Genomic DNA, 22171 nt, shown 5'->3' with positions numbered 1-22171 from the left:
TTGTTTGAAATATATTTCTCTGTTTCTTCACTTCCTTGATTCTCTGTTTTTGTTTCTGAGCATTAGATAACTACCTCTCTCTTCATGTTATTAGACTGACTTTGTATATGAGTTTTCACCAATCTGTCTGGCCAGAGATTTTAAGGTGCCTCTCAAATCTTTGTGTTTGTCCAGACTGTTATCTCTGTTTTTGGTGGCTCGCTGGAGCTTATGATGTGCCACATCTTGATAGTAACCTGAGACTGGTATGATAGGAGCCAGGTTATTAAGATGTAGCTGGAAAGTTTAAGGAGTTAGATGTGTATCCCAGTTCTTTGTATCTTCATGGTGTGACTGGGTGCAGGTACAATAAGTTGAAGAGAGGATCTGCAGCCAAATGTCTATTCTCACAGTCAGGCTTCACCTTCCGATCCTAGAGGGATAGTTGCTAATATTGGGATAATTATACATCCACTTGTTTGTTTTCTGTGGTCTTGGGTCACTTAGGATTGCAAAGTCTGTAGCTAGGTCATTAAGGAGACAGTCCCTTGAGTGGGAGTTATGGAGGCTGTGGGCTGACCACACGGCCAAATCTTTCCAGAAGGAAGGAATAGGCCTCGATTTGTCTCTGGAGTGAGCCAGAGGATGGTCTTGTGAAGTACCGTGCTCTGGCTCTGGCTACCTAAAGGCCATTGTTTGTTTGCTCCATTAGCTCTCAATGCGAGTTGATTAGAAACCAAGCCCTCAAGGAGCCACTGAAAGTGTGTGCTATAAGCCCTTATTGAAGAGAAAGTGAGAGCTGTACATTCCTGCCCCTTTTCTGAACTGCTCCAAGAGGGTATAGCCCCTAGAAGTGTTTGAATGCCTGTTTAAAACCACCTCTTTGTTCCATGATCAAGGGAGACTCACATATGCATAGTCTCTTCTGTTGTCAGAGCTACTAGGTTTAGGATGGAGTCCTTTGGGAGATAGTTTTAAAAATTAGGGCTTTCAATATGTATCCTAAACCCTTCTGGGGAGAAACAGGGAGTTTTATTATGTCTTAAGCCCCTTCTCTGCCAGGAGATGAAATCCCTGGAGATGCTTGCATACCCATTTAAAAACACAACTCTTTTCCTGTTGTTTAGAGATACGTGTGTATGCCAGTTTCTTCTGCTCCCAGAGCTAGGAGATTTAGGATGCAATCCCTTAGGTAGATGTTATAAGAGTTAGGGTGGCTAGGCCAGACACAGTGGCTCACACCTATAATCCCCGCACTTTGGGAGAGTGAGGCCGGCAGATTGCATGAGTCCAGGAGTTTGAGACCTGCCTGGGCAACAAGGCAAAACCCCGTCTCTACAAAATATAGAAAAATTAGCCAGGTGTGATTGCAGGCACCTGTTGTCCCAGCTACTTGGGGGCTTGAGGCAGGAGGATCTCTTGAGTCTGGGAGGCAGAAGTTGCAGTGAGCTGAGATTGTACCACTGCACTCTAGCCTGGGTGATGACCTGTCTCAAAAAAAAAAAAAAAAAAAAGTTAGGATACTTGGTGTGAATGCAGACTTATCCTAGGCTGGTGGTAGTTTAATAATTGACTGTCCCTTTAACTGCCCAATGTAAGTTAGTTAGAAACAGGGCCAACAGGTGGCTGCTGGAGGGATGTTTGAAGTCCCTGGAATTGGTGTGCACTTGCCTCTTTTTTTTTTTTTTTTAAGTCTAGAGGGATGTGTGTGTATAATCCCCTCGGCTCCCATAGTTGGTAAATTAAGAGTCAAATCATGGGAAAACTTACCGTTAGAGCCCTATTTTGGGGGTCCAGATCCTCCTCTCCACAGGGAGAGACTGGGTGTTGGGGATTCCTTTCCAAATTTTATGGTGCAGTGCCTGGGATGGGGTCCATGACTGAGTGTGCCTCAGCTTCAGTGTAGATGTTTTCTCAGCTGTCAGTGGGTAGGAGCCTCTCTGTTGGTCTTGGACCTTCTCTTTCTTTCTTTTTTTTTTTTTTTTTCAAGATGGAGTCTCTCACTCTGTCACCCAGACTGGAGTGCAGTGGCACCATCCTGGCTCACTGAAACCTCTGCCTCTCAGGGTCAAACAATTCTCCTGCCTCAGCCTCCCAAGTAGCTGGGATTACAGGCATGTGCCACCATGCCCGGCTAATTTTTGAATTTTTAGTAGAGACGGGGTTTCACCATGCTGGCCAGGCTGGTTTCAAACTGCTAACCTCGTGATCTGCCCGCCTCAGCCTCCCAAAGTACTAGGATTACAGGTGTGAGCCACCGCGCTCAGCCAGACCTTTTGTTAAAGGGAATTGGTCTGTGGTAGATGTTTATTTGGTGCATCCATGGGCAGAGGGAGAGTCAGGAGCTTCCTTTTCTATCGTGTTTCTGATGCCACTCTGTCACTTGCATTTTAAAGATGAGGAAATAGCTCAGAAAAGCTTAATTTACCCAACTAGTGAGTTGAGGTTGGGATTCAAAACTGATCTGCTGGGCTCTGAAGTCCATGATTTTTTCAGTATGCCACAAACTTATTCTTTTTATGGTAAAATGCTTTTTTAGTATGAAGACAATTTGAAATATCTGAAATACAGAAATAATTCCTTAAACTTTCAACATTTATTCAGCAAAACATTCACTGAGAACCTACTCTTTCTCATGTCCTGTGCTAGCTGCTTTATGAAGCAACATTCATATGACTGACTATCTCCCTAAAATCAGCTTCAACTATGTCTGGAAGGACAGAGGCATAAACAGCCAAGGAAGACTGGGATGAGAGACACAGAGGAGAAGGAGTTGGGTTGGGGTAACGGCAATTGAGGAAGGCTGACTTTCATTCGTGCCACGAGGGATGAGGAGCAGCCACTGAACAGAGAAAGCCTGGAAGGACATCTGGTCAACATGGCCACAAGAACGGTGGAGTGAGTGTTGGTGGGGTCTTCAGGGAAGTGTCTGTCATTAACTGAGTCTGGAGTCTAGCCAGAAGTGTAGAGGGGAGTAATGGGATTGAAAGTTGCAACATGTCACAAAAAATGACCTGAGAACTCAACCTAAATTGTATATTTGGCACTTAGTTTTCACACTTTTGACTTTTCTTCCTCTGGCCTCTTACTTTATTTCTTTTCTGATTACCAGAGTTCTGCATGTTTGTGGTAAAAACTTTGGAAAGTACAAATGAATGCAATACATCAGATTAACAAAAGTCACTCTTGTCTAGTATGGCTAGCATATCCATGCCTCTCTCCCTCCACATATCAGAGAGAATTTTGATCATAAGACTTTACAGTAGGCTTTTCCCACTTAACTTCTTATGATGAAGCTCCATGTGAACTTCATTATATTCCATGAAATGTGTAGTGTCTTTGCTGTCTGCTCCTCCTACATCCATTGACTGAAGATGCTTTGCACCCAGACCTGCTGAGAAGCAGGTAGGCCTTACCAGTTCTATGTCCATAGGACAACCCCTTCCCCAGTGGTCACACCTAACTGAACCATATGTAAACACCCGAGCCAAGTTGGGCCTATTATATTGTCTTCCCAGAAGTTTGGGACTAAGGGCCTGAAGGACTGGGTCAATAAGATGGTGCTGGGTTCTGGAGCCAGATTTGGCACTAAAGCCAGTCAAAGCCACATGCAAACTAAAGTTGTAGAGGAGGATCAGGCATGGTTTTCTTTCTCTCCTCAGGAGAAAGAAAGAAGGAAGTGTGTGCAGGGCCAGAGAAAAGAGACCATGTGGACAAGTGAGGAATGGAGATGGAGACAGTAGCTGCCTAACCATTTTCCTATTCTCATGAGATACAGCTATACTTCCTATACTTTGTCTCAGTCAGATTCTCCATAAGTTTTTCACAGGGAAATCATTTGAATAGATGCCTGCTCTTGGTAATCAAAACATTTCTTACTAGAGCAGTTTACTTAAATGGGTTTTTTTTCCTTTAGTTTTTTCTTCCAATTTTTGCTTTGGTGTTTTTAAAATATACATATGTTTAAATTTGTTTGGTAGTTATAGCTCAAGTGTTTTTAAAATATACATATGTTTAAAACTTTTTGGTAGTTACAGCTCAGATCTTTTCTTTGTCATTACTTCCATTGCATTTAAACTTAAATATTTATCTAGTCAGAGAGCATTAAAATTTTATATCTTTTTTGTAGGCTTCAAAAAAGATATAACATTTTACATTTAAATGTATAATAGACATGTTCTAATCCATAGAATCCATGGATTCTAATCCACCTAAAAATTATTTTGACATATGTGTGAGATGAGGATCTAATTGAACGTTTTTTTTATAAAATGTAAATAGCTAATTAGCTGGCCCAGAATCATGCTTCATTTTCCCACTGATTCATGATCTCTCCTTGATTATATGTTAACTTTATATACACGTTTCATATGGGTTTGTTACTGAGCTGTCTATTCTGTTTACTCAATTATTTAAAAAGAAAATTTTAAAGAAAATACTTTTAGTCTATGTATAATTATGACTCCTAGAGATATTGACTGGATTTAGACAAGGATGGTGCTAAGTTAGAGAACTTTGGTTACCAAGTCATTTGATTCCTTTGATTTTTCCCTCCAGAACTCCAAATGACACGTTGGTGTTTGTATTGGAATATATCCATCTTCTTCCTGGGGCAGCTTGAGTAGTCCTGACAAGTTTGCTAATTTTGGTAATTTCTTGAGTCTAAGGAGAGTTTTTATATTATAGAATTTCAACTTGTAAGACTGCTTTAATTTAAAAAATACAAAACTACTGAGAGTTTTAAAATGTGCTAGATTTGAGTACCTGACAAGGATAATAAACACATACTGTCATTCTCTCTTTTTGCTTCCATAGTAAATATTGTGACTTGATTAGGGTCTTCCTTATCACTAAATGTGGACAACATCAGACTCCTTCTTAACATAGTGCTCCAAACAACCAGCTCTATTAGTGAAGCTCTAATATCAGCTTAATACCAATTGGTATTGCCTGATAAGATGTAACCTATTAGCAGATTAATTCTAGCAAGCAATATAAATCCCAAGGTTAGACGTAAAATAGTGTAGCTTATATTATAGAAGTGGCTAGTATAGATTTAAGGCATTGTTTTAATTTTTTTTACTGCACCCCTTAATAATTAATACATTTTACATTTTCACATTTAGCTATATAAAGAAGAGGACAACTGGATGAAAGTTTGACGTGTTTTAGGGAATATATACTTTATGTTAATTCTGTAATGTTGGAATCAAAATAGGTTACCTTTAAAATAATTCTATATTCAGAAATAAAACACTCTTGTATTTACTCTTCTCAGTGATTGGTGTAATTAGATGGAATGATTTTTGTCCCAATCTCTTTGTGGTTTATATGAGGAAAAAAAATCCATATTTTTATTTTCCTGAACTTAAGTACCCCATCAAGGCTTAGAAGAAACCTCAGTAGAAATTTGCCAATATGTAGAAAAAAGTTTGTGCCATCATCAATTTTCAGGCCAGGCAATATTCATTAAGTTTGTAGTAGATTTATAGGTTCGAGGATGATCATCTCCCTTATGCCTAATCATTATTTAGTTAAGAAAACAACTGTGGGCTGGACTCTAATATTCGCAAGCTGTGTGACCTTACCCAAGGTACTTGAACTTCCTAGTTTGAAACCCTATGACAGCTTTGTATTACTTCAAAATTTATGCTCTTTTTTTTCTTACTATGGCAAACTTCAGTATTTTTTCCTTTAAGCAGTTTTGATCATTTCAGCTGCAGTTTTCATTTTATTCATCTCTCAGTATTATGTGCTAAAGCAAGTAAGGTGATGTGGTATGAAAACATGTTAAAGCAAGCAAAATGAAGTGATCCTGGGGATATGTTCAACCAAGTAAGGTCAAGTGAAGCTAGGGGTATGCTTGGAGGCTGGACGAAGACAGAGAGTGAAGGAAAAAATGGCAGCTTCATATCTCTGGAAGTGGAATGCATAGCCTTATATTTTATCCTGTGGTTCTTCAGCATTTGGCTTTGCTATATAATTAGGCAGAGGGGATATTTATAGGATTTAATAACTGTTGTTCCCATCCTTGTCATTAGGATTCAGAAGTTTCTTAGATTATGTGTGCTCCAGAAGTGAAATTAATACCCTCTGCTAGAGCTGAAAGTTGAAAGTTCCTATTGTCAAGATTTCAGTTCTGTCAGCTTTTTCTTTTCTGATCATTAAAAGTGAGGCATTCTCGGACTTGAACGGCACACCTCATGAAGGAGACCTATGAGGGATTTATGATGCTTGGTTGTAAGAGAAGATGACATCCATAGAAAACTGGTAATCCTGGAAGGACAAACAAGTAGGTAGTTGGAAATAGTTCAGAAATGTTTGCTTCTACAGTTCTGAAGGCAATATATGTCAGACTTGGAGAGCTCTAGTGAGGGGCCACTCACCTGAGAGTTGAAGACCATGGAAATTTAACCTGCTGTCAAGCTTTGATCATTATATACAGTCACTGCCTCATTGGTTGAGGATTAGAAAATCAAAAATGTTCAAAACTTGGGATGTTATAATGTCAGCATACTAATCAGAATTTTAGAAGTACATGCTCATGGAAATAAAATGTCAATAAAAAATAAGGGTGCCAGATGAAAAGTGTGTCTAGTTCCACTATCCATAGCCTGGTTCTCAAGAGGCTACCACCCATGATGTTTTCTGTCTTTAGCTCTTCCAGGGATTATCACTATAACTCGAAATATCTATTTCATACAACATTAATATCTGTTTCTTGTCTTACCAACTTAAGCTCGTCTTTTAACTGTTTGCTGTAAAAGATTACTATTTCAACTCATAGCAACCACTCTGCTTCCTTTTTCCCTGTATCTGCTCCCATTTTTCTTTTTGTTCTTCTATTGATTATACTTTAAACAATATGTTTGACTTTTATTTCTTGTTCTGTCAACTTCAGACATATCACAGTGTATGATATGGAGTCTATCACTCCTACATGCTCTCCCATCTCTCCTTCCCACCTCTAACTCCTACTGTTCATCATTTCTACCACTGCTTTTATACTGCCAAAGTTTAAAACATTTACATTCTGAATGGAAATTTTAATTAAGTATTCATCGCTTTGTCTATATATTGATTCAGAGAAGCAAAGATAGATAAACATCATTTATAATATTATGATATTGCTCAATATTATTCACTGCAGAACCAGAGTGCAACTGTAGAGGAGATATAATTTATGTTCTTAAATCACATCTACTTAAAGTAGAATATTTCAAGTTCTAAGTCAAGATTTTCTTTTCTTAGACTCCATAAATTTCCTATAATAATGCTTCATATTTTCGTCATGAATTTTTGTACAGCATTTTCTTTTTCCCGGAATTTCTAGTTTCCCTTAATTTTTCTTATTGACATCAGAAACATAAACCTTCTTCATTATGCACCACCCAAAAGCCAGCCAACAGATTCTTTAGCCAGATGCATTATTGGTGTCTACTCTCTTTCAGGTTCCCAATGCCAGGGGTCTCTTCACAGAGTAACAGATCCCACCTTCACTGCAGCTTCTCTTGAGGCTTCTCTTGTACTCTGAATAGTTATTTTTCTCTGTTCTATTTTATCTGTTAGTGTAATCCCATATGCCATGCATTTTTAAGAGAATTTCCTAATTATTTCACCTATTCATATCCTATCCTTTTGCATATCTTTATTGTCATTTCAATGGGTTTAAGAGACGGAAGTACAAATATTTGCTAGGTTCAATATGTTCAATCAGAGGCCTCAGAATTATTGGTTTACTATAGTCAGACATTGGTATCAAAAGAGGAAAATGTGCATCTAAAATTTACAGACTATGCCCCAGATCTTAACTTAGAGAGGAAGCATTTATGCTTATTGCATGAAAGTCCTGTTTTAAATTTGGAGTATCTTTTTCATGTATTTTATCTCGTAACCTACTTCGAATTAAGATGCCACCTGAAATTAATAGCACTGCAAAAATTGCTGATGTTGCATCGTCTGTCCTCATACAGGTTTCATTATCTTAAGCACTTGGAATGAGACCTCACTTCATCATCCAAGGAGATTCAATGTCTATAACCCCATAGATGTCAAAGGACAAAGTACACCTTCTGATAGGGTCTTAAATGCAAAAGGTGAATTTACTGGATTCAGCAACCACCAGGTGGGGCCAAGGAGTTTCGCTTTTGTCAAATAGGGGCTTTTACTGGAAAAGCTGTATGTGTTGCTGCTGAGCAATTTCTAGAAGGAGTTTCAAACTTGTTGAGGTAGTTGTTTCCTCTAACATCATGTATCAAAATTGTCTTCTAAAAGAGACAATGTGGGAAGCATTTTCTAAAGTTAGGCTCCAGAAGGAGAGGTAGTTGACTGAAATGATGCCTTGGGTGGTCAGGAGGCAAAGTTTGCATGTGGAGCCACTGGATTAGGAATATTCTTCATGTTGTTCTTGAAAGAACTTTTCCATTTATGAATTCTGAAAATGCTTTGTGGTTCTGGAAAGAAATAGAAAGAATTATTTATGAACTGTGGGCCCTGATGGTTTTAGAGGATAATGGCACCAGAGGTGAAAGGAGGCTTTCTGATATCTGCCTGTATTGTGGCTGGCCAGGTACAGAGGAACAAGTCTCTCTACAGATAGGGATGTTGTCCATGCCCTTGAAGATCTCAGAATCTTAACGTTTATTAAATACTTAATTTGGGCTTACTCCAAGCTGGGTGGAGGGATCACAAAACCAAAGAGATATAGTCCATGCCGTGAGGAGTGTTTGGTGCATGGGTGAGTGAGATAATAAGAGGACTGAGTATGGATAGTATCAAGAGGCTCTGTATAATAGGTAAAAACCCAGAGGAAAGTGAGATGTGAATGTAGAAAAATTCCAAATCAAAGGAACATCTCACAAGCACCTGAATTCTGACCAGATGTGAAACATGGCTGTTAAAATCTCCGATTTGTGGAGAAATGATCCCCCACATCATATCCAGTAGAAGCTTGTTTGAATGAATGTACTATTCACCATTGTTAAATGGTGCCAAGAGAGTCTCACTTCTTTTCAGGAGCGAACTTTTACTTTAAGTTCAATATAAAGTGCTCAATGAATTTTTATAAAGTGAGTACACTCTGTACTTGACATTCAAATCTGGAAACTAATCATTTCCAACTTCCCCTTCTAGCTCTACTCATCACTCCTCCCAGTGAAAAAAATCCTGATTTTTTTTTTTTTTTTTTTGAGACGGTGTCTCACTCTGTCGCCCAGGCTGGAGTGCAGTGGCCTCGGCTCACTGCGAGCTCTGCTTCCCGGGTTCATGCCATTCTCCTGCCTCAGCCTCCCGAGTAGCTGGGACTACAGGCACCTGCCACCATGCCCGGCTAATTTTTTGTATTTTTATTAGAGACAGGGTTTCACCGTGTTAGCTAGGATGTCTCGATCTCCTGACCTCGTGATCCGCCCACCGCAGTGTCCCAAAGTGCTGGGATTACAGGCGTGAGCCGCCGTGCCCAGCCGAAATAATTTTTTTAAATCTTTTTCTTTGTTAAGGATAGAGCTGTGGTCTATTTGTCCCTTCACTTTAAAAGAAAGAACATTTTGATCTGGAATTGAAACATTGATTTCTTAAGCCGTAGTTGATTCCTGGTATACAATTCCCATTTCTGTTTAAAATCTGGACTGGCAACAAGGTTAGTAATGATTTTAGTTATAGTGGCACTGTAAGAGGAACAGAGAGGGATGCTCTTAAAGAAAAGGGCATGCCAGTTGTTATCAGGATACCTCTATGCAAATAAACTAGAAAATCTAGAAGACAAGGATAAATTCCTGGATGATACACCCTACCAAGACTAAATCAGGAAGAAGCTGAATCCCTGATTAAACCAATAACAAGCTCTGAAATTGAGGCAGTAATTAATAGCCTACCAACAAAAAAAGCCTAGGACTAGATGGATTCACAGCTGAATTCTACTAGAAGTACAAACAGGAGCTGGTACCATTCCTTCTGAAAATATTCCAAACAACCAAAAAGGAGGGACTCCTCCCTAACTAATTTTATGAAGCCAACATCACCCTGATACCAAAACTGGGAAGAGACACAACAAGAAAGACAGCTTCAGGCCAATATCCCTGATGAATTGATGCAAAAATCCTCAATAAAATAATGGCAAACTGAATCCAGCAGCACATCAAAAACCTTATCTACTGCGATCAAGTCAGCTTCATCCCTGGGATACAAGGCTGGTTCAACATACACAAATCAATAAACATAATTCATCACATAAACAGAACCAAAGACAAAAAGCACATGATGATCTCAATAGATGCAGAAAAGGCCTTTGACAAAATTCAACATCCCTTCATGTTAAAAACTCAATAAACTAGGTATTTTTGGAACATATCTCAAAAAAATAAGAGCTATTTATGACAAACCCACAGTCACTATCATATTGAAAGGGCAAAAGCTGGAAGCATTCCCTTTGCAAACCGGTACAAGACAAGGATGCCCTCTCTCACCACTCTTATTCAACACAGTATTGGAAGTTCTGGCCAGGGCAATCAGGCAAGAGAAAGCAATAAAGTTATTCAAATAGGAAGAGAGGAAGTCAAGTTATCTCTGTTTGCAGGTGACATGACTGTATATATAGAAAACTCAATCATCTCAGCCCCAAAACTTCTTGAACTGATAAACAACTTCAGCAAAGTCTCAGGATACAAAATCAATGTGCAAAAATCACAAGCATTCCTTTACACCAACAACTGGCAAGCAGGGAGTCAAATCATGATGGAACTCCCATTCACAATCACTACAAAGTAAATAAAATACCTAGGAATACAGCTAACAAGGGATGTGAAGGACCTCTTCAAGGAGAACTACAACCCACTGCTCAATGAAATAAGAGAGGACACAAACAAATGGAAAAACACTCCACCCTCATGGATAGGAAGAATCAATATCATGAAAATGGCCATACTGCCCAAAGTAATTTATAGATTCAATGCTATTCCCATCAAATTACCATGACATTCTTCACAGAATTAGAAAAAACTATTTTAAATTTCATATGGAACCAAAAAAGAGCATGTGTAGCCAAGACAATACTAAGCAAAAAGAACAAAGTTGGAGGCATCACACTACCTGACTTCAAACTATACTATGAGTTTATGGTAACCAAAACAGCATGGTACTTGTACCAAAACAGACATATAGACCAATGGAGCAGAACAGAGACATCAGAAATAACACCACACATTTACAACCATCTGATCTTCAACAAACCTGACAAAAGCAAGCAATGGGAAAAGGATCTCCTATTCAGTAAATGGTACTGGGAAAACTGGCTAGCCATATGCAGAAAACTGAAACTGGGCCCCTTCCTTACACCTTATTCAAAAATTAACTCAAGATGGATTAAAGACTCAAATGTAAAACACCAACCATAAAAACCCTATAAGAAAACCTAGATGATATTCAGAACATAGGCATGGGCAAGGACTTCATGACAAAAATGCCAAAAGCAATTGCAACAAAAGCCACGATTGACAAATGAGATCTAATTAAACTAAAGGGCTTCTGCACAGCAAAAGAAACATCATCAGAGTGAACAGGCAACCTACAAAATTGGAGAAAATTTTTGCAGTCTACTGATCTGTCAAAGGTCTAATATCCAGAATTTACAAGGAACCTAAACATATTTACAAGAAAAAAGAAAACAGCCCCATCAAAAATTGGGCAAGAGATATAAACAGGCACTTCTCGAAAGAAGACATTTACTTGGCTGACAAACATATGAAGAAAAGCTCAACATTACTGATCATTAGAGAAATGCAAATCAAAACCACAATGAGATACCATCTCACACCAGTCAGAATGGTGATTTTTAAAGTCAGGAAACAATAGATGCTGGCGAGGCTGTGGAGAAACAGGAATGCTTTTACACTGTTGGTGGAAATGTAAATTAGCTCAACTATTGTGGAAAATGGTATGGTGATTCCTAGAACCAAAAATACCACTTGACCCAGCAATCCCATTACTGGGTATGTACCCAAAGGAATATAAATCATTCTATTATAAAGACACTTGCACATGTATGTTTATTGCAGCACTATTTACAATAGCAAAGACATGGAACCAACCCAAATGCCTGTCAATGACAGAATGGAGAAAGAAAATGTGGTGCATATACACCATGGAACACTACGCAGCCATAAAAAGGAATGAGATCATGTCCTTTGCAGGGATATTGATGAAGGTGGAAGCCATCATCCTCAGCAAACTAATACAGGAACAGAAAACCAAACAATGCATGATCTCACTCATAAGCGGGAGTTGAACATTGAGAACACATGGACACAGATTGGGGAACAACACACACTGGGGCCTGTTGAGGGGTAGGGGGTGAGGGGAGGGAACTTAGAGGATGGGTCAATAGGTGCAGTAAACCACCATGGCACATGTATGCCTATGTAACAAACCTGCACGTTCTGTACATGTATCCTTGTTTTTTTTTAAAGAATAAATAAAGAAAATAAATGAATAAATAAAGTTTTACAATGTGAAAAATTAAATATATCTGTTTCTTATTTTCATATAATTACCCAAGAAACACTTATTCACTACCTACCGTTTTTTAGGGCTTGGTATTGTGGTGAATATAAAGGTGAATCAGACATATACCATCCCTCTTTAAGTAGAAGAGTCAGAGATATCTGGCTCTGTAAGTAATTGTAAAATATAAAAGAGAAAGTAATAAGTTTCATAAGAGAGATGCAGGCGTATGAGAGTTTTCCAAGTAATCCGAATCTTTTTTTCTTTTTACAGGAAGTATGGTATTGATAAGCTTGAGTGAGAAAAAAAATGGATTTGGGTTAGAAGACCTGGGATCTTGCACTTACTAGGTATGTGGCTTGAGGAGGCTACTTTATCTTTTCCACCCAGCTCTACCCTGTCTAACATGAGGACAGTAGTAGGTTTCCTACTTATGGAACATAGTTATTGGGAAGCATATAACAGATAATAGATATAGTTTTATGTAAGTAACTTATTCAAAATAGATATTATTTCTTCCAGGGAATAGTCAAACATTTTGTTCTCTAAAACAAGGAATTAATTTATCTTCTTCTAATTTTAATGAGGTGCACCATGAGCCAGTCCTGGGAATAGCAACATGGATTCAATTTAAATTGCTAATAGGCGATACTCATGAGGTAGCAAAGAGCCTCTTTCTGACACATCCATCAAATGTCATTCTCTTACCAGCCTGGTGAGAGACAGTTATTTTGACGTTGATGCTGACTGCTTTTGAAAGCACATGCCGTGCAGCACTTTGCCCAGGGTTTAGCTTTCCCACAGACCTGACATTTGTATGTTGTTTTGCTTTCCTTGATCTTCTCCCCTTTTTCCCTAGCATCTACTGTTAGCTGAATGTAGCTAATACTGCAGATTGTAAATGGGCTAAAGTGGGAGAAAGAGTGTCTGACATAATGGTTCTGAGCCCTGCAAGCACGTTAGGATCATCTCAGGAGCCTTAGAGGTACACTGATGGCCCAGCTCTGAGGCCTCATTCCCAGAGGAGCTGAATCAAGAGACATAGGGTGGGACCCATGAATTTACTTTTAATACTTTTAACTAATCCTGATTAATTCTGAAGCAGATGATCTGGGCACCGCACTTGGAGAAACTAGCTAGTATCAATATGATAGTAGCCATCTGGTGACTTCTTTGTTACATGGATTACAGGGGCCATCAGAGAGAGGTGTTTCTCAATCCTTGGAAACTTATTTATTCACAGTTTCTCAAACACCTCATGTTTGAGGCACTGCACTGGGGGCTGCAAGGGATATGATAGATGAATCAAACATGAACGTGATACTGACTAAGAATAGGGCTGAATGTAAAACTATAATTCATACCATATATAAAGGTTTACTTCTGAAGTTGGTGTATGTGGTAAAAATCATAACTAGTCAAAATTACCTTTGGAAAATGGCAGAGGAGGGTAGTATTTTGGAGAGGAACATGCTGCCTTCCAAACACCCAGCACTGGCTGTTTTCCTCTGACTTTGCGACTGAATCCTGACTCTGTTTGAGTCTCAAATGTGGCTGGCTTACATTTAGGGGTAATGCCTGAAGAAGGTGTGTCTTTAAATACTAGAATCATATTTGGTTCCCAGGACATGGCAGATTCATGGCTCCCAACTCAAGTTCACTGAGGCATGCGCTCTGTGAGTGGGACAGAGTTGAGGGTGGTTTGGGGGTGGGTCAGGGGGAATCACCTGCTCTATTTAAATAGGGTTCCCTTCTTGCTCATGCTGTCACTCTCTTCATTTGCTGTTGTTTATCTAAGTTTTCTCAAGGTAAGTGGATTTCTAATAATACAAGACTCTCTTCTAATAATACAAGATGATAAGATTTGAAGACAGACCCAGGCAGCCCCAATTGTTTAAAATAATTGTAAAAAATATCAAGGAGAGAATATTTACCAGATTTTAATAATTTATATTTTTTGAAGAATAACATAAAATCTACGATTAAGGTTGTTTTGGGAGACTGAAGAAAAGATATGGCAAAAGATTTATAAAATATAAATAAAAAGTAAGACATTAATCTACAGATGGAAGATTAATGCATTTCTCTTTGAGGGCTCTGAAATGAAAACCAAAAATAGAACAGTAATGTTTCACTGCAGCCTTATGAACACACTGCATAGTCACACCCTTGAGACCATCCAGTCACATGCAGGCAGGGAATTTGCTGGGCAGAGCACGTTCAAGTCCCCATGACAATCAAGACATGGAAGCCACAGGCGGGGCCTCTAAACATGAAAAGTGTCATTGTTGTTTTGTATTCCTTGTACTTTCTGGAGCCCTTAAACACAGATACAAACAACATCCATCCAAACAGACCAGTCCTCCTAGGAACATTTGGCAAAGCTCAGTAGGTCTTTCTTGGATACTGACTTCATAGATGGTAACGCTGACTCACCATGGCCTATGTGCTTGTGTGCTTGCACCTGAGACTAGGAGCTTTCAAACAAACAAACAAATAAACAAAACAAAACAAAACAAAACAAAAAAACAGAGTCTTGACTTCAAGAGAAGGGAAGAGACTTATTTTCCTACTTTCGTTGTTGGCTTACTTTGGGGCTTCAATCACTTTATGTTAACTTTTGGTGACTCATACACTGGCCGCTCCTAACATTTCAGCAGCTGGGATGAGAGGACAAACAGAGGCCCACAAACCATATGTCTATACACATAAAGGTTCTAAATCAAGCTAACGATTTCAATAAAACATGTTCTGACTTTCCTCTTTGACAGATATACATTCCTAATGAAGAAATAAAAATAATGTGGGTGAAGCTGTGGTTTTTATATAATAGAAAGTTGGAAAAACACTAAAGATGACTAAGTTTAATTATTATTGTTCATGCCTTGGTATTCTGTAGATAAGCCATTATTGTTTGCATGAGTAATAAAAAACATGCATAGTTAGGCAGGGCATGGTGGCTCATCCTGTAATCCCAGCACTTTGGGAGGTCGAGGTGGGTGGATCACCAGGTCAGGAGATTGAGACCATCCTGGCTAACACGGTGAAACCCCGTCTCTACTAAAAATACAAAAAATTAGCTGGGCGTTGTGGCAGGTGTCTGTAATCCCAGCTACTCGGGAGGCTGAGGCAGGAGAATGGCTTGAACCCGGTAGGTGGAGCTTGCAGTGAGCCGAGATCGCGCACTGCACTCCAGCCTGGGCGACAGAGCGGGAGTCCCTCTCAAAAAAAAAACAAAAACAAAAAACATGCATAGTTAACAAATTATTACGCATTATTCCATAAGATCTATTTTTTCTCTTTAGCAAAATCATTAATTTTGTTGTTATACTTAATATTTTTTATAATTTAATTATTTATAGAAATGAGCTAAAGGATTAAAAATAAAATGTATCTGTATGCAAACTATACAATTTGATTATATTTTGTTCAAAAATAGAGTACATATAAATATGAAAAATTATATACTATATCTTAAAAGTTATATTTCTCCTAAAATATCAAAGAATTATTAAAAATAATGGGCAAAATACAAATACAATAGGCATAACAAAATAATTGTTATGCTCATAAAATTTCTAGGTAAAACTGACATTCGCCATTTATTTTGAAAATCTATTTTTATAAATATAAAATTATTCACAGTTCTGACACTGAAAGTTCATCTGGTTACCAATGTAAAAAACTTTTGTATTCTCCACATATTTTATGTCTAGAGCTAAATAAAGATAAATTTAAGAGTAATATGAATTGTTTAACATTATGAAATATTCAGCTTCCGAAACTGTTGTGAATATAGTACCAATTTGTGAGCATGTCTGGAATCACAGATTGGTACCTGCGGAGAAGCAATAACTCTTAGTTCAGTGAGAATCTATCACATTCATTCTATGCAGGAGGAGAAAGTTTGGTAAGGAAATTAATTTGTCTTTTCTCTTGCCTAGGTGCTTTTGCTGCTCAATTTCTCCTGTGCTCTGTGTCAGTGTTTATCTTGACCTTTGCGGAGCTTCATAGCATTTGGACATGGTTTCTTTTTGTTTTGAGGACACAGGGCAAGATATCTGGAGATGCCTAAGCAGTGTTAGTCATGCAACTGACAGTTTAGGGTTCTGGTCAGTTTAGGGTTCTGTGTGGCACCATACGAGCACTGAGTGTCAGATCCTGAATGCTAGAGTGCTAGGGATACGTGTGTGTGTGTGCACGCGCGCGTGTGCGCATGTGTCTGTGTGTGTAGGCGGGGAGTATACTGGATTCTTTTAGGGACACAGATTCAGACCAGGATAAATTCAAAAATTCTATTTTGAAGCTCAGTCGCTACCGAAGATCTGACCCAAGGGTAGTCTATCTTGAATGCAGGTTACAAATCTGAAACTGTCCTAAAAGGCCTCCTTGTATCTCATTAGCTAGATTTCCATCACGTTTTCCCTTTCTTGCTCCTTGTACTAAGACAGCTTTTGTCCAGTGTTAATGCCCCAGAAAGAAAAAACAACTAGAGCCACTAGTGGATCTTTCTGAATCCAGCTCAATGACCACTGCTCCCCCAAGTCCCTTCATGAGCCCCTGAAGAAATGGGACTTCAACAAGCTGCATCTGGATCATGGACTAGTAACCAGGCATGGGCAAAGGAGCAAGGAGCCTTGGATTTCATCATTTTTTCTGCCATTTATTAGCTGTGTGACCTTCACTTACCTACTTGGGACTTCAGATTTCTTATCTGTGAAATTAGGGGATTTGTATAAGATCGTCAAGGTCACACACCTATTCTAAAATTATGTGGTTTTATTTTGTAGAAAAACTGGGCAGAATATTTTCTAGGTTTTGCATATAATGATGAACTATGACAAGGATTTTGGGACTGTCTGGGGAGTACACAGCAGGTTGAACAGAGACTTCCAATGCTTATATAGTATACTGGCTCTGACTAAGTGATATTTTGTTTATTGACTCATTAAGAACAAAGAAATTCTACTTGAAAATCATTTATTCACCATCTTCCATGTGCTAGGCTATTATTATGTGAGATGCTAAGGCTTTAGTGATGAAGAAGCCAGAGTAACTGCTCTCAGGAAACTCAGGTAAGCATGCAAACTAGTAATTTTAGCAGAATGTGATAAGTAGTATTACTGACAGTTTTTCAAAGTGTGGGGGGAAGGTGCAAAGAACAAAGGGGTTCTAGGTGAAGAAAAGGGGGAAGAGAGTGTCAGGGAAGGTTCCCAGCTGAGAAGATTTTTGAGGGAAGTACTAGGAATATTTTAATCTTGAAGCTCCCTAGCAGTACAAGAGCTATTTGGGCAGTAGCTTTTTTTTAAATTTATTTTTATTGTACTTTAAGTTTTAGGGTACGTGTGCACAACGTGCAGGTTTGTTACATATGTATACATGTGCCATGTTGGTGTGCTGCACCCATTAACTCGTCATTTAACATTAGGTATATCTCCTAATGCTATCCCTCCCCTCTCCCCCCCACCCCACAACAGGCCCAGGTGTGTGATGTTCCCCTTCCTGTGTCCATGTGTTCTGATTGTTCAATTCCCACCTATGAGTGAGAATATGCGGTGTTTGGTTTTTTGTCCTTGCAGCTTTTGATGACTCTACTCTTCAGCAAACCAATATGGCAACAGTGATTGGCCTTATGTGGAGGCTGAGCCAGCAAGCATTAGATTTTGTTGAGGGCCAGCTGCTTTTGATTCATGTATTTCTCTATGACAGTGGATGGTTCAGGTTTCAAATGGTGCATATTTTCCTGTAATGGGCCCAGGGGAGGACACACTGTTGAGCAGAGCTTTAGAGATAGATTTATGGGCACATTGTTCAAGCTTTTAGATCACTTGTCTCTTTAGAAATGGTGGGAATGGTTAGGGGTAGAGGAAGGAAGAGGCTCTTGGTGTGCAAATGATTTCATAGTCAGAGTAAGGGCTCCTATTTCTATTTAGGAATCATTTCATCCAGGGAACATAGTACTGAGTCTGCATATAGTGAGTTCTCCAGAAATATTTTACACATCAATAAATAGTTTCAGAATACTTACTATTTAATAGGTACTGTTGTAGGCATTTAATAAATATTTGTGGAATAAGTTAATTTATCATATTATCATATTGTTGGAATATTAATACTAATGAGATTGATACTTCAGGATACTCATAAATCTAAGCCAAATGGGTAAGGGTCTCTTTCCAAAATATGTCTTTTAATGGTTGGCCCCTCAGGCACCTGAAATGTTTGAATTTCCCAGTTCAGAGGCTTGAAGCTCACGAGGGCCAGACCATAAGAAGTTCCCCAAATCAAGTGATTAGACCACCTGGGTCTGAGACTGAAGTCCCTGCACCTGAAATGGCATGACCATGCTCTTTCTTTTAACTGACCCTGGCACCAACCTGAGCAACTGGAATATTAAAAGCAAATTATTGTTTCTGGAAGATTTGTGACTAGAAGAGTCACTGTGGTCTACACTGGGAGAGAGCTTAGCTAAGTCCAGTGATCAACATTCCATCCAACTGTGTCAGTTGAGTGAACAAGTGCATCATTGGAATGTAAATGTACATTGGGCTATTTGGGGCTGTCGACCAGTCATCTCAATAATGTTAGCTGGAATCAGATCAATGCTTAGCTGAGGTAATCGAGACAATGAAGTTTCAAATTGGGCAGGGAGGAGAAAACAGGGAAAAGAAGAGATAAGTGCATAGGTTTTTGACATTAGTTACATTTTCTAAACAAGCCAAAAACCGTATGCTTATTCCCACTGATAGATTTCATTTCCTTTTGATCTTTGGGAGGGATATTGAAATTTGGTTCAAATTTAGCCACTAATCCTCAAGTACCATTGGTATTCAAATATATCATGATTTCTTTTCCAATCTCTCTTTATAAAGTCCAAAAATTATATGTTATCCCCAATTTCAACATGTTAAAACCTGCAAAGTCTGAGGCATAAAAAACGGCACTTGCAATTCCACTAACTTTGGTTTTTCCAGAAAGTGAAATTGTGATGCTTATTCAAAATAGCATAAATAAGCTGGGCGTGGTAGCATGTGCCTGTGGTCCCAGCTACTTGGGAGGCTGAGGTGTGAGGATTGCTTGAGCCTGGGAGGCCAAGGCTGCAGTGAGCTGTGATTGCCGCACTGCACTCCAGCCTGGGTGACCGAGTGAGATGTTGACTCAAAGAAAAATAGCAGAAATGAATGCAACCCCCATAGAACACAGAAGGGCATTTAAAAAACATACTAGTTAACTGATACAAACAAAACCTCAATAATAAATACCTAGGGAAAATACAGAAAGTAGTATGTCTTTTAGTTGTTATTTATTGCAATATCAAACTTTTATTGAGATGGAAACAGAGAGATGGACACACAGAGAGACAGAGACGTATTTTTCTACCTCCTTGGATGTCTACTAGGCCTATAAAATATACTTTTCACTCCCTAACAGGGGCCAATATTGGGAGGGAAACATCTGTCCTTCTCTCCTGGCTCTATAGCTGACTGGTGGGATTGAGAGGAGGAGAGGAGCACTGAGACCTTCCTCTGTCTTATTTTCAGAACCACCTGCACAAGCTATGTGTATGGTCTTCTTCTCTGCAGCGTGCAGTGACCTGTCCTGGATGGGGAATGGGGTGAGGTGGGGCGGGAGCCTGTGGTTGTACAATTTTACCCCTAATTGGCCAATAACCTTAATTTGTAGGAAGGGGGCATTAGTTTCAAAATGTGGTCAGAGATCTAGCCCAATTTTCCAACCAGTCCTATGAACTAATACTGTGCTTTTCACTATTTGCCTCATGTCTTCTCTTAATGACTTCCAAATTCAGAGCAGATTTAAGGTGGTGAGCAGTTGTCACCCTAAGTCTCTTTCAAGACACAGTGCTGCTGAGATTTCCCAAAGAAAGTGATTTTTAATGATTTCCCTTTATGGTAGGGCTCTTTTTTTTCCCCTGCTCTTTAGCTAGGTTCCTGAGTAAAGAGCAGAAGGGGTGTGAGAAGCTCATTGTCTACTTTCCTCCTGTTCCACCACATCCTCACACATGATCCATTACAGCCACTTACATACAATCTGCCTTTCCGCCTCTATCCCCTCTCTTCCTTGATTTTGCATCACCGGGTACCCTGTGTTTATTTTTTACAGTCTTTACCCTTTTCTTAAATTCCTTTCTTCCCTCTTAATCTTTACATATTTTCTGGCTTGCAAGATCTTACCTTAGCTAAGAGTGATATTTGTACCCCACCAAAGGGGATCTATCAAACACTGCTTTGCAAGGTCTCCTGTATTGAATTGTCTTTTTGCATTGCAGTTGTTATTATTGTTGCAAAACATCCTATTATTACATAACGAGGCCCAAAAATTCTATGGGGGAAACGTCTTAGATTTATACTTGTTTGTGTGTCACAAAGAGCTTTGCAAATATTAGGTGTTTCATAAATATCACTTCCTCATTTTACCTACTGGGCAGTCTTTGCAGTGTCATTTTAGTGTAGACATTTAAATGTGCTAGAGAAAGGTGGGAGCTCTGAAAAGTGATGACTCTATTTCAGCCAATAGTTTTTAAATGTGTAAACTCTTACTAGTTTCTGTCTCCATAAGTTGCTAATGGGGGTGACCAGAAAGGAGTAGTCTATTTTATTTTGGCTTAATAGAAACAAAAATGAACATTACCAAGTCTCTGCAGCACCACAGCCATCAAGCTAAGTGTGTTTTAGATATTTTCTCATTTAGTTATCAGAACTATAATATTGGTGCTATCATTACCCTTGTTTCACCAGGGAAGCGGAGGCTCCAATATATTAACAGGCTTTAGGTATCAGAGATGTGATTTGAGCTTCAGGCTTCCTAACTCCAAACTTTTAGCCACAATGACACCTTGCCATAAAGCTTTTCCATAGCTATTCTCAATGGGGCTATTCAGGCTTTCAGCAAGTGTTTGTGCTCTTTAGTTGTGATGAAAACCAGAGGAAGTATGTAGGGTGCTAGTATAAAAGTTGAGAATCCACTGGACCAGGGCTTGAATCTGATTGCCCTCATACAAATTCTGTCTGATTAGGAGTAAGTTCCTTAACCCTTCTTATCCTCAGTTCATTATCTAAAATATTAGGATCATAATTCTGTTAAATGAGATAATGCTGACAAAACACTAAGCACAGCACCTGTACATGCTCAAAGAATGTGAGCTGCCATTATTACAATTACATGCCTGCTTAACACTTCCACAGATGACATCAATGAAGGTAAATGAGGAAATTAGCCAATGGAGTCCTGTGTAAAAGGAATACTTGGAAAGACTGACAGAACTGCAGTCTCCATAGGGGGCGAGATGTCTATAGCATATCAATATTTTCTAAACACATTATTCTTTCCTTTAGATATAAACGCAATAGCATGACAGCTACCAGTTAGTCCCACAAAGCTGCAAGGACAATAAAGATGTGTACATATGAATATGAAAGGATTGGGAATGAAGGACTCATGAGCAGGTTATGTGAGACACTCCTCCAACCCATGCACTATTTCGGGTCATCTGTAAGGGGCTCTAGTAGAGCCCTCTGTGCTGCCTGCAGAGAACCCTGAGACATTTGGACAGCATGCTGTCTATGGTGAAGGAGGTATAGGTTCCAAGTCAGGAGACAGAGGTTTCACTGCATGGGACTGGGAAATTGGAAATACTTGTTTAAAATCTTTTACTGTGTTTCTTCAGGTTCTCTGCTTT

At 39.0% G+C, this 22171-nt stretch overlaps 1 long non-coding RNA gene across 1 annotated transcript; it reads right to left on the bottom strand.

The window, feature by feature from the left end:
• Positions 1-5032: 5032 nt before the first annotated feature.
• LOC103889844 (uncharacterized) lies at positions 5033-20739 on the bottom strand. The gene is made up of 2 exons (XR_654208.3): positions 20667-20739; positions 5033-8432 (listed from the first exon to the last, which is right to left on the bottom strand). It is a non-coding gene; the product is annotated as an uncharacterized LOC103889844 (long non-coding RNA).
• Positions 20740-22171: the final 1432 nt, after the last annotated feature.

Source organism: Pongo abelii, chromosome 12, assembly GCF_028885655.2.
Source record: "Pongo abelii isolate AG06213 chromosome 12, NHGRI_mPonAbe1-v2.0_pri, whole genome shotgun sequence".
NCBI lineage: Eukaryota > Metazoa > Chordata > Mammalia > Primates > Hominidae > Pongo > Pongo abelii.
This window is presented reverse-complemented; position numbering and strand designations above follow the sequence as displayed.